This window comes from Dendrobates tinctorius, unplaced genomic scaffold (genome assembly GCF_039654945.1).
Source record: "Dendrobates tinctorius isolate UK_male_01 unplaced genomic scaffold, ASM3965494v1 ptg000155l, whole genome shotgun sequence".
NCBI lineage: Eukaryota > Metazoa > Chordata > Amphibia > Anura > Dendrobatidae > Dendrobates > Dendrobates tinctorius.
The window spans coordinates 18522698-18539133 of NW_027361822.1; the positions used below are offsets into that span (position 1 = coordinate 18522698).

A 16436-nucleotide genomic window follows, 5' to 3' on the forward strand; every position below is an offset into this window, starting at 1 on the left:
GCGTGGGACACTCACTCGTGGATTTCTGCTGATCAGGGAGTATTTGGTGGTTTGTTATTTTCAGATTTTTCCTTAGATGACACTGGCTTCGGGGAACAATGTGACAAGTATTGGTGAGTATGTACTCTATGTTATATGTACTGTATGTCTATGTATGTATTGTATGAATGTATTGTATTCAGTATGTAGTATGTATGCAGTATGTAGTATGTATGTATGTTGTATGTCTGTAGCATGTTGTATGTATGTATTATGTATGTAGCATGTATGTAGTATATATGTATGTTGTATGAATGTAGTATATATGTAGCATGTATGTAGTATGTATGAATGTAGTATATATGTAGCATGTATGTAGTATATATGTATGTATGTTGTATGAATGTAGTATATATGTAGTATCTATGTAGTATGTATGTAGTATATATGTAGTATGTATGTAGTATGTATGTATGTTGTATGAATGTAGTATATATGTAGCATGTATGTAGTATATATGTATATATGTAGTATGTATGTAGTATGTATGTAGTATGTAGTATATCTGTAGTATGTATGTAGTATGTATGTATTTATGTTGTATGAATGTAGTATATATGTAGCATGTATGTAGTATATATGTATGTATGCTGTATGAATGTAGTATATATGTAGCATGTATGTAGTATATATGTATGTATGTTGTATGAATGTAGTATATATGAAGCATGTATGTAGTATGTATGTATGAATGTAGTATGTATGTAGCATGTATGTAGGATGTATGTATGTTGTATGAATGTAGTATATATGTAGCATGTATGTAGTATGTATGTTGTATGAATGTAGTATATATGTAGTATGTATGTAGTATGTATATATGTATGTATGTTGTATGAATGTAGCATATATGTAGCATGTATGTAGTATGTATGTATGTTGTATGAATGTAGTATGTATGTAGTATGTATGTATGTTGTATGAATGTAGTATATATGTAGCATGTATGTAGTATGTATGTATGTATGTTGTATGAATGTAGTATGTATGTAGTATGTTTTTTTTTTTACATTCAACACATTAGCCGGATGATGGGACTACTACTGTCCCATCATTGGCTAAAGTGTCAATCACTGTCAGTGTAGCAGGCATCACCCGATGGGACGATGCCTGCACACACACAAGACCCCCGGCAGGCCCGCACAGACCACCGACAGCCGGCACAGGCACCCGGCTGGCCCCTACAGACCACCGGCAGCCGGCACAGGCCCCCGGCAGGCTCGTACAGACCACCGGCAGCTGGCACAGGCCCCCGAGAGGCCCGTACAGACCACCAGCAGTCGGCACAGACCCCCTGCAGTTGGCACAGATCGCGCATCATGATGCGCACAGACCACGCATCATGATGACGTCATTTCAGCAGCCAATCACAGTCATGCCAATAGTTATCATGCCTAACAGGATGTGCCCACACTTCTGAGGATTCCCATTGAATCAAATCGAGCAGGCTGATAGCTTTATGGGAACTTCCGATTCCGGTATCCGATATGAAAAAAGTATCGGAATTCCGATACAGCTAATATCGGCCGATACCCGATACTTGCGGTATCGGAAAGCTCAACACTAGCCATAAACCATAAATCACCAAAAATAGCCTCTAGCTTAGGCAAAAAAGAACATAAAAATGTCCATTACTTCAGGCTCAGTCCTGGAGCCTCAGCAAAGCACAGGGGGCTTATCCCTCCTCACATACAGCCAGCATACATAGGCATCACCGGGTCAGCAGCCTCAGCACGTGGTCTTCAGGAAGGTAGCCCACCTTCCTCCACCTAGGCCTGCCGGGACCTTCCACATGGCCCAATCAGATCCTTGCGCTCTCCCTTCATGTGACCAGACCTCAGGTACCTTATATGGTCCATAACCACACCCACAGGTGATCACATGGCTATGACCTCACTAAAGGTCCTATTACACACACAACCACACACAGGCTTCCCTGACACATTGTAACGGAAGCGTCAGCAGTACCTCTGCTGATCAATACACATATTCAAGCTTCTATCACAAGACCACCTATGGTCTTGGGATACATAACGGTCATTCCGCATCCTATACCCATTACCACAATGGATATACCTGTAGGCCCGTCCTGGGCCACCCACACAGAGCCCCCTAGCGGACATAGTGGTCACTACACCACTATATATATACACCGTATACACTCGAGTATAAGCTGAGATTTTCAGACCAGTTTTTTGAGCTGAAAGTCACCTTATACGCGAGTCATACCGGGGGTCGGCGGGGAATGGGGAGCGAGGGTGTCAGAGACCATACTCACCCCTCCTGACACGTCTCTGCAGCCCTTGTTTCTCCGTAGGTCGTCTTCTTCCTGCGTTCAGCGGTCACGTGGTACCACTCATTGAACTCATGAATATGGGCATATTCATGAGATTAATGAGCGGTACCACGTGACCGCTAAACGCAGGAAGAAGACGACCGAGGAAGAAGCAGGGGCTGCAGAGAAGACCGTGCGCCAGGAGGGGATGAGTATGATGGGGGCAGAGCAATATTCACCTGTCCCCGTTCCATCGCAGTGCACCGATGTGTCTCCGGGTCCTCTGGCTGTGACGTTCAGCAGAGTGCGCGATGACGTAGTCAGTGCATGCCCTCTGCTGAACGTCACTGCAGAGACCCAGGAGACAGAGCGGTGGACGGCTTTCGCTTTGCGTGTGGTATATCTGGACTTATTGGGTAAGAAGTCTTCCTTATGATCATAGTATGGCACCTTAATAATTTGGAGCTTATAACTCTTCTTATAGATGATTACCAATAATGTACAAATTTATATAGGTTAGTCTCCTATTTTATGTGCCCATATATGCACCGGGACAAAATTTTGTGCAATATTTATAGACAATTTTACTTGGATTTTCCTATAACCTGTCCTTATATGAACTATTTATACCACATTGTCACTGTCCATGCCCTTTTTAATTTTAATTTCTGAACAATGTGTCATTTTTGAACAATGTGTTGTCCTAAATATTTTTTATGATGTAATAATAATAAAATTTGGCATTTTTTGATATTCTATACAGGTCTTTGTACTCTTTTTTGTGGTTTTGAACAGCAAACCTTCTTGCCACAGTTTGCATTGATGTATCATCCTGGATAAGCTACACTACCTGAGCAACTTGTGTGGGTTGTAGAGGCCGTCTCATGCTACCACGAGTGTGAAAGCACAACCAACATTCAAAAGTGACCAAAACATCAACCAGAAAGCATTGGTACTGAGATGTGGTCTGTGGTCCCCACCTGCAGAACCACTCCTTTATTGAGGGTGTCTTGATAATTGCCAATAATTACCATCTGTTGTCTATTCCATTTGCACAACAGCATGTGAAATTGATTGTCAATCAGTGTTGCTTCCTAAGTGGACAGTTTGATTTCACAGAAGTTTGATTTACTTGGAGTTATATTCTGTTGCTTAAGTGTTCCCTTTATTTTTTGAGCAGTATATATATGTATTTATATTGCAGAGAGAGATAGAAGAATAGCCGGTAATTCATTTGCCAGCTTCTATAAAAACACTGCAGGAGCCGACAGGATAGGAGAGATGGATTACATACAGTAAATTTATATAGAATAGGTAGATGTATAGATTTCAATGACAAATACAATTAGCATAGTGTGTGCAAAATACTGGACATGTATTTAATTAAAAAAAGATTATTTTACTGAAAAAAATGGCGTGGGGTCCCCATCTAATTAATAGCCAGCAATGGCTATGCAGACAGCTGAGGGCTGATGTTAATAGCCTAGAAAGGGGCCATGGATACTGCTTTCCCTGGCTAAAAACATCAACTCTCAGCCTCCCCAGAAAAGGCACATCTCTAAGATGGGTCAATTCTGGCACATAGCGTTGCTTCTCCCACTGCCCTGTAGCGGTGGCATATGGCTTTAATAGTTAGGCGGTTGATGTCACCTTTCAGGTGACATCAAGCCTCGAGGTTAGTAATGGAGAAGCATCAATAAGGCACCCCTATTACTAACCCCATATTCAAATTGTAAAGAAAACACAGACACCCAGTAAAAAATCCTTTAATTGAAATAAAGACACAGGCTCCTTTATTATTCTTAATTAAACCATACTTACAACCACACCTAATCCATGCAAAGCCCTCATTCTCCTGTAATAAAAGTAAAAAAGCAACAATATACCATACCTGTGCATCGTTGTGTCCCATGCCGTAATCCATATCTGGGGGATATCCATTTTTCAACCTGGACGTTGCGACTGACCTGGCTGAAAAACAATGGTGAATGAGGAGATGCTGCAAGCGCAGCCTCAGTGACTAGCGCTGATGTCACTGAATCTGCGCTCACTCAGAGCCTGAACTGCGATGACCTCTGTACCGTGGAAAAATGCCAGTGAAGAGGTCACTGCAGTTCATGCTCAGTGTATTCACAGCTGATCACCTTGAGAATTTCTCGCGGTGATCTGCTATGAAGACACTGAGCTTGAACTGCCGTGACCTCATCACAGACATTTTCCAATGGTCCTGAGGTCACAGCAGTTCAGCCCGGCTGCGAGAACAGCTTCAGTGAATAGCGGTGATGTCACTGATGCTGTGCTCCGTCACAGCCTGACCTGGGCTGAACTCTGGAGCGTGGGAAAATGCCGGTTCATTTTCCCAGGCTCCAGAGTTCAGCACGGGTCAGGCTGTGAGGGAGCGCAGTATCAGTGACATCACCGCTATTCACTGAAGCTGCGATGGCAGCATCTCCTCATTCTTCAGTGGTTTACAGCCTGGGTGGTCACATCTTGGCACCATCCTGGTTGTAAATTGTATATCCCCCAGATATGGATTACGGCGTGGGACAGAACGACGGACAGGTAAAGTATATTGTCGGTTTGTTTTTTTTACTTTTAAAGGAGATTGAGGGCATCGCATGGATTAGCTGTATAATAAATATGGTAAACTGTGTAGTGTTTTATTTCATTAAAATACTTTAGTCTGGCTGTGTCTTTATTTAACCTGTAACAACTATAAGATTAGTAATGGGGGTGTCTTATTGACACCTCTCCATTACTAAGCCATGGGCTTGATGTCACCAGACAAAACAAAGGTGACATTAACTGCACAACTATTACCCCACTTGCCACCGCTACTGGGCAAGTGGGATGAGCAAGGCTAAGTGCCAGAATTGGCGCATCTAAGAGATGCGCCTTTTCTGGGGCGGCTGGGAGCTGATGTTTTTAGCCGGGAGGCAATAACCATGGTCCTAATTTGCACACACACTACTAATTGGATTGGTCACTGACATCTATATATCTACCTATTCTGCATCTATGTACTGTATGTAAACCATGTCTTCTATCCTGTCGGCTCCTGTAGTGATTTTACAGAAGCCGACAAGCGAATTACTGGCTATTCTTCTATTTCTCTTTGAAATATAAAGACATATTTATATAAGTGTGACACTGACATTATAAATACATATTGTATATATATTATATATATATATATAAATGAGTGTATGTGTGTGTATCAAGCCATGCCTACTCCACATAGCCCTGCCCACTCCGCATAGCCACTATCACTCCACATGCAAAGCCCCATATAATAAATATCTAATCTAATGTATATACAGTATATATACTGTATATATATATATATATTTAATAGGGCACATCTTCTTGACCACAGCAGATTACACTGCCTGGGTTGCCCACAGCAACCAATCACTAAGCATCTTTCATTTCACCAGAGCTGTTTAAAAAATGAAAGCTGAGTTGTGATTGGTTTCTTATGAGCAACGGTTTTCCTTGGAGACAGTTGTGGTAGCAGAGGCCTATTATTCTCATCATTTCTATGGTGTTATTGTCCTTCTGTAAAGCTGGAAATAACACAATTTATTACCGTGCCGAAACAGACCACCCTCTGACACAGACTACAGGGGGAGCCCAGAATCAGGAACTTCTCTTTGTCTGGCATGAAGCATCGTCGTTAACTTAAACATTCAAACACAGATTAAAAAAAGAAACACAAGACAGATTTCTCCAACCCAGATAACATTTTAATCGGTGTAACAGCGCCAGCCTGACAATTTTCGCTCTGACGGGATGATGTGGGATATTAGGGGTAGTAGTCCAGTGGCTCTGGCTGACAGGATTATGTGGGATATTAGGGGTAGTAGTCCGCTGACTCTGACAGGATGATGTGGGATATTAGTGGTAGTAGTCTGGTGGCTCTGGCTGACGGGATGATGTAGGATTTTAGGGGTAGTAGTCCGGTGGCTTGGGCTGACAGGATGATGTGGGATATTAGGGGTAGTAATACGGTGGCTCTGACGGGATGATGTGGGATATATTGGGTAGCAGTGTGGCCATGCGGAGTGGGCGGGGCTATACACTCAGCTTTAAATATATATAGATATAGATATAATCATTAAAATTTGTTATAACTAACCAGAGTTAGTTACTATGTCAGGTTAACGCCGGGCTCCTCAGCTAGTAGCAGCTAATATATATATACATATACTGTATATACAGTATATATATGGATTTTTGTATTGCTGTTACTGCACCTGAGTGGGAATAGCAGAGCCATGTATATCACTTGCGCAGGCGCAGTTCGAGGCCTTGTGGACAGGGGATTCGGGGACAGCAGCCGAAAGTCCCAACTGGTGATTATATATATAGATACACATAGGGGGCAATACTGGGCACATCACACATGTAGGTGGCATACAGTATACTATACACAAAGGGGGCAGTACTGAGCACATAACACATGTAGATGGCATACAGTATACTATATACACATAGGGGGCAGTACATGGCACCTCACACATGTAGGTGGCATACAGTATACTATATATACATAAAGGGCAGTACCGGGCACATCACACATGTAGGTAGCATACAGTATACTATACACGTAGGGGGCAGTACCGGGCACCTCACACATGTAGGTGGCATACAGTATACTATATACACATAGGGGGCAGTACAGGGCACCTCACACATATAGGTGGCATACAGTATACTATATACACATTGGAGGCAGTACCGGGCACACCACACATGTAGGTGTCATACCTAATACTATATACACATAGGGGGCAGTACAGGGCACCTCACACATGTAGGTGGCATACAGCATACCATATACACATAGGGGGCAGTACCAGGCCCACCACACATGCAGTGTGTATGATCGTCACATCCCTGCAGACTACACTGCAGTGCTCATCGCTGTGTCACGTATGGAGTTATACTGAGCCACTGCCATCATCTCTCAGCCCACGCCTCCCACAGGTTGCTCTTAGTGTATCAGGCCATGGTCCGCAAATAACAATGCCGCGGTGCCTTATGGTATTTGGGGGACAGCGGCCAACTGGTGATTATATAGATAGAAGATAGTCAAATTGGAGTACCCCTTTAATGTCTGATGCTGCAGCACCATCTACTGGGGTGGAAAGCAGGAATCCTCTGCAGAGAACCTTGACTGCTCTCCTCATGGTGGGGTAGCAGGTTTCCATACTGATATCTGCACGTTGGCATCCATGCCAGTGTAAGGCTGTGGGTGAGCTCATCAGCAGCCCAGCCTCCAGCTCATGTCAGTTCTCCTGCTGTAATCATCCCAGCAGCAGCAGTAGGAGCAGCAGCAACAGCAGCAGCACTCTCCCCCTGCATCTCCCATACACTGCAGACTGCCTGGCGCTGCTCTGCAGATCACTATTGGACGAAGACAGGAAGGTCATTGCAGCAGGCACCACTTCCACCCTGCCCGGCTCCTACCCACACCGCAGGCCTAGGAGGAAGATGTCTGATGGGATCTTAAGCTTCCTGTCTGCGTTCCAAGCCTCACTACCACTGATGGCAGCTGGGCTGAAGGACCTGTGATGATGTCAGGACCATGTGACATGTGTGGGTGGAGTCTGACTTCTGGCTGTACTGCTGTACTGTATTCAGCAAGTGGCACTGCCGCGGTGCATTATGGGATTCGGAGACAGCGGCCAACTGGTGATTATATAGATAGATGAGTGTGTGTGTGTATCGATGATGAGGTCATAAAGGTTGGCATGGCGACGATCATGTCATAAAGGATACCGTGGCGAAGATGATGTCATAATAGTTGCCATGGTGACGACGATGTCATAGTAGGTTGCAATAGTGACGGTTATGTCATAATGGTCGCCATGGTGACAATGATGTCATACTAGGTTGCCATGGCGACTATTGTCAGAATGGTTGCCATGGCGAAGATGATGTCATAATGGGTATATGGTCACTTAACTTTGGGATGGAGGATGTGTGATGGGAATATGGGCACAGGAATATGGGATGGAAGATATATATTATGGGAATATGGACACGGGACTATGGGATGGAGGATATGTATAATGGGTATATGGGCACAAGACTATGGATAATAATAATTTGTTATAACTATCCACAGTTAGTTACTATGCTCGGGCAACGCCGGGCTCTTCAGCAAGTGTATATACACTGTTAAAAAAATAAAGGGAACACTTAAACAGCAGAATATAGCTCCAAGTAAAACAAACTTCTGTGAAATCAAACTGTCCACTTAGGAAGCAACACTGATTGACAATCAATTTCACATGCTGTTGTGCAAATGGATTAGACCACAGACCACATATCAGTACCAATGCTTTCTGGCTGATGCTTTGGTCACTTTTGAATGTTGGTTGTGCTTTCACACTCATGGTAGCATGAGACGGACTCTGCAACCAACACAAGTTGCTCAGGTAATGTAGCTCATCCAGGATGACACATCAATGCGAGCTGTGGCAAGAAGATTTGCTGTGTCTTTCAGCGTAGTGTCCAGGCTGGAGGCATTACCAGGAGACAGGCCAGTACACCAGGAGACATGGAGGGGGCTGTAGGAGGGCAACAACCCAGCAGCAGGACCTCTACCTCCACCTTTGTGCAAGGAGGAACAGGATGAGCACTGCCAGAGCCCTGCAAAATGACCTCCAGCAGGCCACAAATGTGCACGAGTCTGCACAAACGGTTAGAAACCAACACCATGGGGATGGTTTGAGGGTCTGACATCCACAGAGGGAGCTTGTGCTCACAGCCCAACACCGTGCAGGACGCTTGGAATTTGCCACAGAACATCAGGATTGGCAAATTCGCCACTGGCGCCCTGTGCTCTTCACAGATGAAAGCAGGTTCACACTGAGCATATGTGACAGACGTGACAGAGTCTGGAGATACTGTGGAGAGCGATCTGCTGCCTGCAACATCCTTCAGCATTTGTTGATGTAAAGTGTCACAATTTTATTAAAAATTCATATGATCTCGTTGAATACTAAAAAATCATGTGACCAAAAGGTTCTCTTACTAATGTTACATATATCAATTAGCGGAATGATATAAAATTCACATGATTCAACAAGAAAACATAAGGTGAAGAACATACGAATATAAAAAACATTATTCAAATGACACTTTACAACAACCAATTTTTTTACATTTATGTGGATACATCTTAAATGTTTTTCTATATAAATTTGATGTAATTCTTATGATCTTGTTATTTGGTGAATTGCATTTTTCAGAGCAGGACCTTCTGATCATGTGACATGTATTAGTTAGATGATTGGTTCCTGTCTCTTTTTATACCTGTGTGTGATCTTGACATGGCAGCTTTGATAAAGATCGCATGTAGCGATCGAAACGCGTCGCTCTATCGCTCCTGTGTGAGCTGATGCAGCCCTGGAGCTGATCTGTCCATTGTCCATGTTGGAACAAATTTTGGAAACTTGAATTTCGCTTGGAGCTGGATTTTTTTCTCTTTCTCTTCATGAATATTGACCACTGCAGGATGGTGTTCCGCGCTCCTATTGAGGCGGTGAGCTGGCTTTATATCTTTATTTGACCGTTTTCCTGATGGCCTGGCACCCGACTTTGCTCCAGTTATTTTATCTGCATTTGGCTGCATTTAATTCAGCTTGAAATATAACAGGACGATATTGTTTTGAGATCACGACTGTGTGTGTGGAACATGTCTGATTCTTCAATTGACAGAATCAAGAAAGTCGCGCAGGTTTTTTCTTATGTACCTGTGGACGGGAATGTGCCCTCTGGTGTGTCTGCCTCTTATATACAGCTGGAAAAGCCGATGGTACAAGAGATGAAAACTTGGTGGGATTTAACCACCTTACAAAATTATACTTCCAAGGACAGGGTTCCTCGTGGACTTAGGATTAAGAAGAAGTGCACCACAATCTTTTGTGATAAATATGTGGAGGAATGGAATGCGGTTTTGAAGAACTGCTCATTGAATTTGATGCGTTTAATTATTAAATATGAAGAAACTAAATTGTTTGATATCCAAAAGGAAATTGCTGATATTAAACAGTCTTTTAATGCAGCAGATGCGTTGATTAAGTATGAGGATTGGATTCAAAATATCCAAGATAATATGAATGCATTGGAGGATGACATTATGCAGAGAAAAAAACGCAAATTCCAACGTGATTTGGAGGACTACTCCCAGAATAAAGTGTTTGATTGGAACACCTGGGAATCCTCCAAATCACCTAAATCCATTTTGAGGCGAGGCCATTATAAAAAATCGCAATCTAAACAGCGTGTCAGTTTTTCTTCTGAAGGGGATTCTATTGAAATCAATTTAGATACATCAGAAATGTCTTCTGGAAGTTCAGTTATTTTTAATAGATCAAAAAACGCAAAAGGCGCGGCGGGCGGAAACATAGAAAACAATTTTGGCATGATGACTCGCTGCAAGAAAAATTTCAAAAGAAAATGAATGTCTCTGAAAGTGTACTCAACATTTCCTCTAGGATTCTATCATCTGAACAAATGAAGGTATTGGCATATGGGCTCAATTTTGTTCCTGATAAGGATTTTAATCTGTTTTCGACATTACTTGTTGTAAATAAATTTATTCGTAATCTAACCATTAGGAAACATTTTTGGACTGGTTCATCTGCGGTATTGGAGGATTCTGATCCGTTTTTTTTCAAGGAATATCATAAGCTCGATTTTCAGGAGCAGATTTCACTTATGTCATTGAGAGAATTGTCAGGAGAAAATGGCAATGGTGATGTTCTAATCAACCAATCTGATGCTCTAAAAAACAAAAACCCTTTTTTTTATCCGATTCAGTCACGTTCTGAATGTATGTATGGATCGCTTTCAGGAAGCTGTGGAGCGTGAATTGAAAATTCTGAAAAATAATAAAAGTGAACATAAAAGAATTAATCTTTCCATTCAGGAGAGAAAGGCAGTTCAGGAGTTGTAAGATATGACGGACATTGTCATTAAAATGTCGGACAAAGGTAGAGTGGTGGTTATAATGAATTCTCATGATTACCAAGCTAAAATACAAGAAATGCTCTCTGAATCGTCCATATATAAGAAATTATCTAGTAATCCTACCTCTTTGTATAAAATTAAGGTGGATAAAATTATACAGGATGGTGTTGCAATGGGGGTTCTAACGAAGAAACAGGCTGATTTTTTGGAAGTCACTAATCCGATCTTGCCAATACTGCATGGTTTACCGAAAATTCATAAAAATGAGAAATTTCCTTCGATGAGACCCACTGTCTCTGGAATCAGTTCCATTAATGAACATTTGGGAGAGTGGTTGGACTCTTTGCTGCAACCCCTAGTGCGTGTGATTCCTGGCTTCATTAAGGATACTAAAGATGTTTTGGATATTTTGACACGGAAAAAATGGTTGCATGAATATTCTTGGGTGAGTTGTGATGTTACAGCTCTCTATACGAGTATACCGCATAAAATTGCTCTGCAAGCTTTAGAATTTCATCTTGCGAAATACAGTAATTATTCTTTGGATTTGATTAATTTTATGTTACAGGTCACTTTTTACCTTTTGACTCACAATTTTTTTTCCTTTGATCATCAATATTATTTGCAATGTAAAGGCGTGGCAATGGGTGCCAAATTTTCACCGTCTTTGGCTAATATTGTTATGGCATTTTGGGAATACAATTTTTTGTATTCAGCATCTAATATTTTTGCCCCCCACATCGTCTGGTATGGTAGATACATTGATGATACCCTGATCATATGGAGGGGTGATGTCTCTGCCATACCAGACTTTGTGGAGTATATTAATTCCAATGATTATAACTTGAAATTTACATTTATGTGTAACAAAAATGAAATTTCCTTTTTGGATCTATTCTTGCAGGGTATTCCGGGTCAATTGATATCCACTTGTACTTATTCAAAACCGATGGCAGGTAATACCATCCTGCATGCCAATAGTGGTCATCCCAAATATACAGTGAAGTCAGTTCCTGTTGGTGAGCTTATAAGAATAAAAAGGAATTGTAATAATAACAATGGTTTGCAGCAGGAATTGTTCAAATCCTGTAACAAATTGAGTGACAGAAATTATCCTAATTGGATGTTGAATAGAGCTTTGAATTTAGTAAGGGATGATGGTTCTATATTAGAAAATAGGCAAGAGAAAAAAATCACCATGTCTAATAGTCCCTTTGTATGTTTTCAATACAGTTCTCAATTTAATGAAATTAAAGGAATCATAAATACATTTTTACCATTGTTATATGAAGATCCTATATTGGCAACAGTTTTAGAAAATGGTTGCAATGTGGTAGCACGTAGAGCCCCCACTTTAGGCAACATTTTATCTCCTAGTTTTCATCACGAAAAAATATTGGTACGTGGTTAGACCATAAGGGGAATTATAAATGTGGAGATAATAATTGTAGGACTTGCAAACACATGGTGAAATCTAACATTTTTCATAATAATGATAATACCAAATCATATAGAATAAATAGTTTTATTAACTGTAATTCGGATTTTGTGGTGTATAAAATTGATTGCACTGTGTGTACTAAATCCTATATAGGTTGTACATCTAGGAAGTTGAAAACTAGGATAGTTGAACATTTGTATGATATAACTAATGTGTCAGATGGGGTCCGCAATGTTTCTTCCACTGCCAAGCATTTTATTCATTTCCATTCTCGTAATGTCGTTTCTTTTCAGGTAACAGGCATTGAAAAAAATCAGGAAATCTTCTAGGGGTGGTGATACCAGAAGGACACTGCTCACCCGGGAGGCTTTCTGGATTTTCAATTTGGGAACCAGATTTCCTGATGGATTAAATAAAAAGAACGAAATCACGTTCCACTATTGAATTTTCAAAGTATTTTTCATTTGAATAATGTTTTTTATATTCGTATGTTCTTCACCTTATGTTTTCTTGTTGAATCATGTGAATTTTATATCATTCCGCTAATTGATATATGTAACATTAGTAAGAGAACCTTTTGGTCACATGATTTTTTAGTATTCAACGAAATCATATGAATTTTTGATAAAATTGTGACACTTTACATCAACAAATTTTTTTACATTTATGTGGATACATCTTAAATGTTTTTCTATATAAATTTGATGTAATTCTTATGATCTCGTTATTTGGTGAATTGCATTTTCAGAGCAGGACCTTCTGATCATGTGACATGTATTAGTTACATGATTGGTTCCTGTCTCTTTTTATACCTGTGTGTGATCTTGACATGCCAGCTTTGATAAAGATCGCATGAAGCGATTGAAACGCGTTGCTCTATCTCTCCTGTGTGAGCTGATGCAGTCCTGGAGCTGATCTGTCCATTGTCCATGTTGGAATAAATTTTGGAAACTTGAATTTCGCTTGGAGCTGGATTTTGTTTTCTCTTTCTGCTCACCAGAGGTAGCCTGACTGCCATTAGGTACCGAGATGAGATCTTCAGACCCCTTGTGAGACCATATGCTGGTGCGGTTGGCCCTGGGTTCCTAATAATGCAGGACAATGCCAGACCTAATGTGGCTGGAGTGTGTCAGCAGTTCCTGCAACATGAAGGCATTGAAGCTATGGACTGGCCCGCTTGTTCCCCAGACCTGAATCTGATTGAGCACATCTGGGACATCATGTCTTGCTCCATCCACCAACGTCACGTTGCACCACAGACTGTCCAGAAGTTGGCGGATGCTTTAGTCCAGGTGTGGGGGGAGATCATCCGCAACCTCATCAGAAGCATGCCCAGACATTATAGGAAGGTCATATAGACACGTGGAGGCCACACACAATACTTAGCCTCATTTTGACTTGTTTTAAGGACATTTCCATTGATGATTTTTGTGTGATTTTGTTGTCAGCACATTCAACTTAGTACAGAATAAAATATTCAATGAGAATATTCCAGTCCTTCAGATCTAGGATGTCTTATTTGAGTGATCCCTTTATTTTTTGAGCAGTATGTGTATATATATATATATATATTTATTTACACAGGGTGGGCCATATATATATGGATACACCTAAATAAAATGTCAAGAGTGGGAGAACAGGGCTGCATTGACAATCCAACACAATGGACAGCACTTTGAATACATTTTATCAGTGGTCATAAACTTGTAAATAACTCATGAAAGAATAAAGTTACTTTAAAACCAATCACACCATTGTTTTTCTTGTGAAATTTTCAATAAGTTTGATGTGTCACATGACCCTTTTCCCATTGGAAAAAATAAAGTTGGATCCAAAGTGGCCGACTTCAATATTTCCTCCATGGTCACCACCCATCTTGAAAAGTTTCCCGCCTCCCATATACTAATGTGCCACAAACAGGAAGTTGATATCACCAACCATTCCCATTTTATTTAGCTGTATCCATATAAATGCCCCCCCGTATATATGTTTTGAAGAATATTTCTTTTTAAAACGATGTGTCAACGACAGAGAAATACTGTATGTAAAAGCTCATGTTAAAATCTCATTCCATACGGATGTCATACGAATACTAGATGCGAGGAAATTGCATCACCGCATTGCAAATGGATTACATGCGGATCACCATACGGACAACACTCCTGCGATTCTTGGCTGAGAAAATCAGAACGATTTTTCATAAGGCAAGTGTGATGCCGGCCTTACAGTCACATGCCATCTAGCTTCTTTTCCTACTTCTCTCAGTGAACAAGGGGCAGTAGTATTTCACTGAACACTGAGAAAATCAGGAAAAACAGCTTGTTGGCATGTAAGTGGTCCCATGACAGTTATGTCTGCCTGTGGCCACAAGCTCAAAAGGCTGCCTGGGACAGACTCTACAAGCCATTCTGGCACACTCCGGTGAAATCCCAATACCTTTAAACCCTTAATGACCGGAGCTTTTTTCGGTTTTGCGTTTTCGTTTTTCGCTCCCCTTCTTCCCAGAGCCATAACTTGTGAGGGCTTATATTTTGCAGGACGAGTTGTACTTTTGAACTATACCATTGGTTTTACCATATCGTGTAACAGAAAATGGGAAAAAATTCCAAATGCGGTGAAATTGTAAAAAAAAGTGATGATACCATTTTGGTGCAGATACTGTACGTTCTTTTGATTGCCCGTTATTGCATTTTAATTCAGTGTTGTGGCTACCAAAAAAAAATGTAATATTGGCGGTTTGATTTTTTTTCCGCTACGCAGTTTAGTGATCAGGTTAATCCTTTTTTTAATTGATAGATCAGGCAATTCTGAATGCGGCGATACCAAATATATCTAAGTTTGATTTTTATTGTTTTATTTTGAATGGGGCAAAAGAGGGGTGATTTGAACTTTTATTTATTTTTTTTCATGTTTAAAAACATTTTTTTTTTACTTTTGGCATGTTTCAATAACCTCCATGGAAGGCTAGAAGCTGCCACAACTCAATCAGCTCACCTACATAGAGGCGATGCTCAGATCGCCTCTATGTAGCAGATTTACTGCATTGCTATGAGCGCCAACCACAGGGTGGAGCTCACAGCAATCTGGCATCACATCAACAACCATAGAGGTGTCATGCCAACACACTGGTGACCTGCGATCACGTGACGCGGGTCACCGGTGAGCGCATTTCCGTCTGGAAGCGCTTGTTAAATGCCGCTGTCACCGCCGGAGCCCACATCAAAGTGGGGGTACAGCCATCGGACGTACTATTCCATCCGATGGCAATAAGGGGTTAAATCCTCTATCGGGATCTGCTTTTATAATAGGACCCAGTGAAATGCTACCATGGAAGGGCTGCTGTCCAAAGGTAGGAAAGAAAACAGACGCGGACGGCACCGCTATTACCGTAGAAGCTCAGGTGGTGTGCGGCATTCAAGAAGCAGACAGCTGGGATCCTCGGGTGCCCGACCTTTAACGTCAGGTGCACATTTTATTAGTACTGGATATTGTATTCCTCCGGTTTAGTTCAATGGTATACATACGAACATAATGAATTATTTTGGGAAATATATAAAAATGATGATATTGGATTAGGTATTCGTACGATTTGATATTTTTGCATATTATGTGCACCATAACCATGTTTAGGTAATTATGCTAACCATTTGGTGTGTATGATTGTTGGAGTACTAAATTTTCTATGATGTATTTTTC

The 16436-nt window shown here is 41.2% G+C and overlaps 1 long non-coding RNA gene and 1 pseudogene across 1 annotated transcript; one reads left to right on the forward strand and one right to left on the reverse strand.

Moving 5' to 3' along the window:
- LOC141051127 (uncharacterized) overlaps positions 1–16436 on the reverse strand; it is a 68985-nt pseudogene that overhangs the window by 29824 nt on the left and 22725 nt on the right.
- LOC141051143 (uncharacterized) lies at positions 7918–14710 on the forward strand. The gene is made up of 3 exons (XR_012220579.1): positions 7918–8011; positions 12204–12255; positions 13741–14710. It is a non-coding gene; the product is annotated as an uncharacterized lncRNA (long non-coding RNA).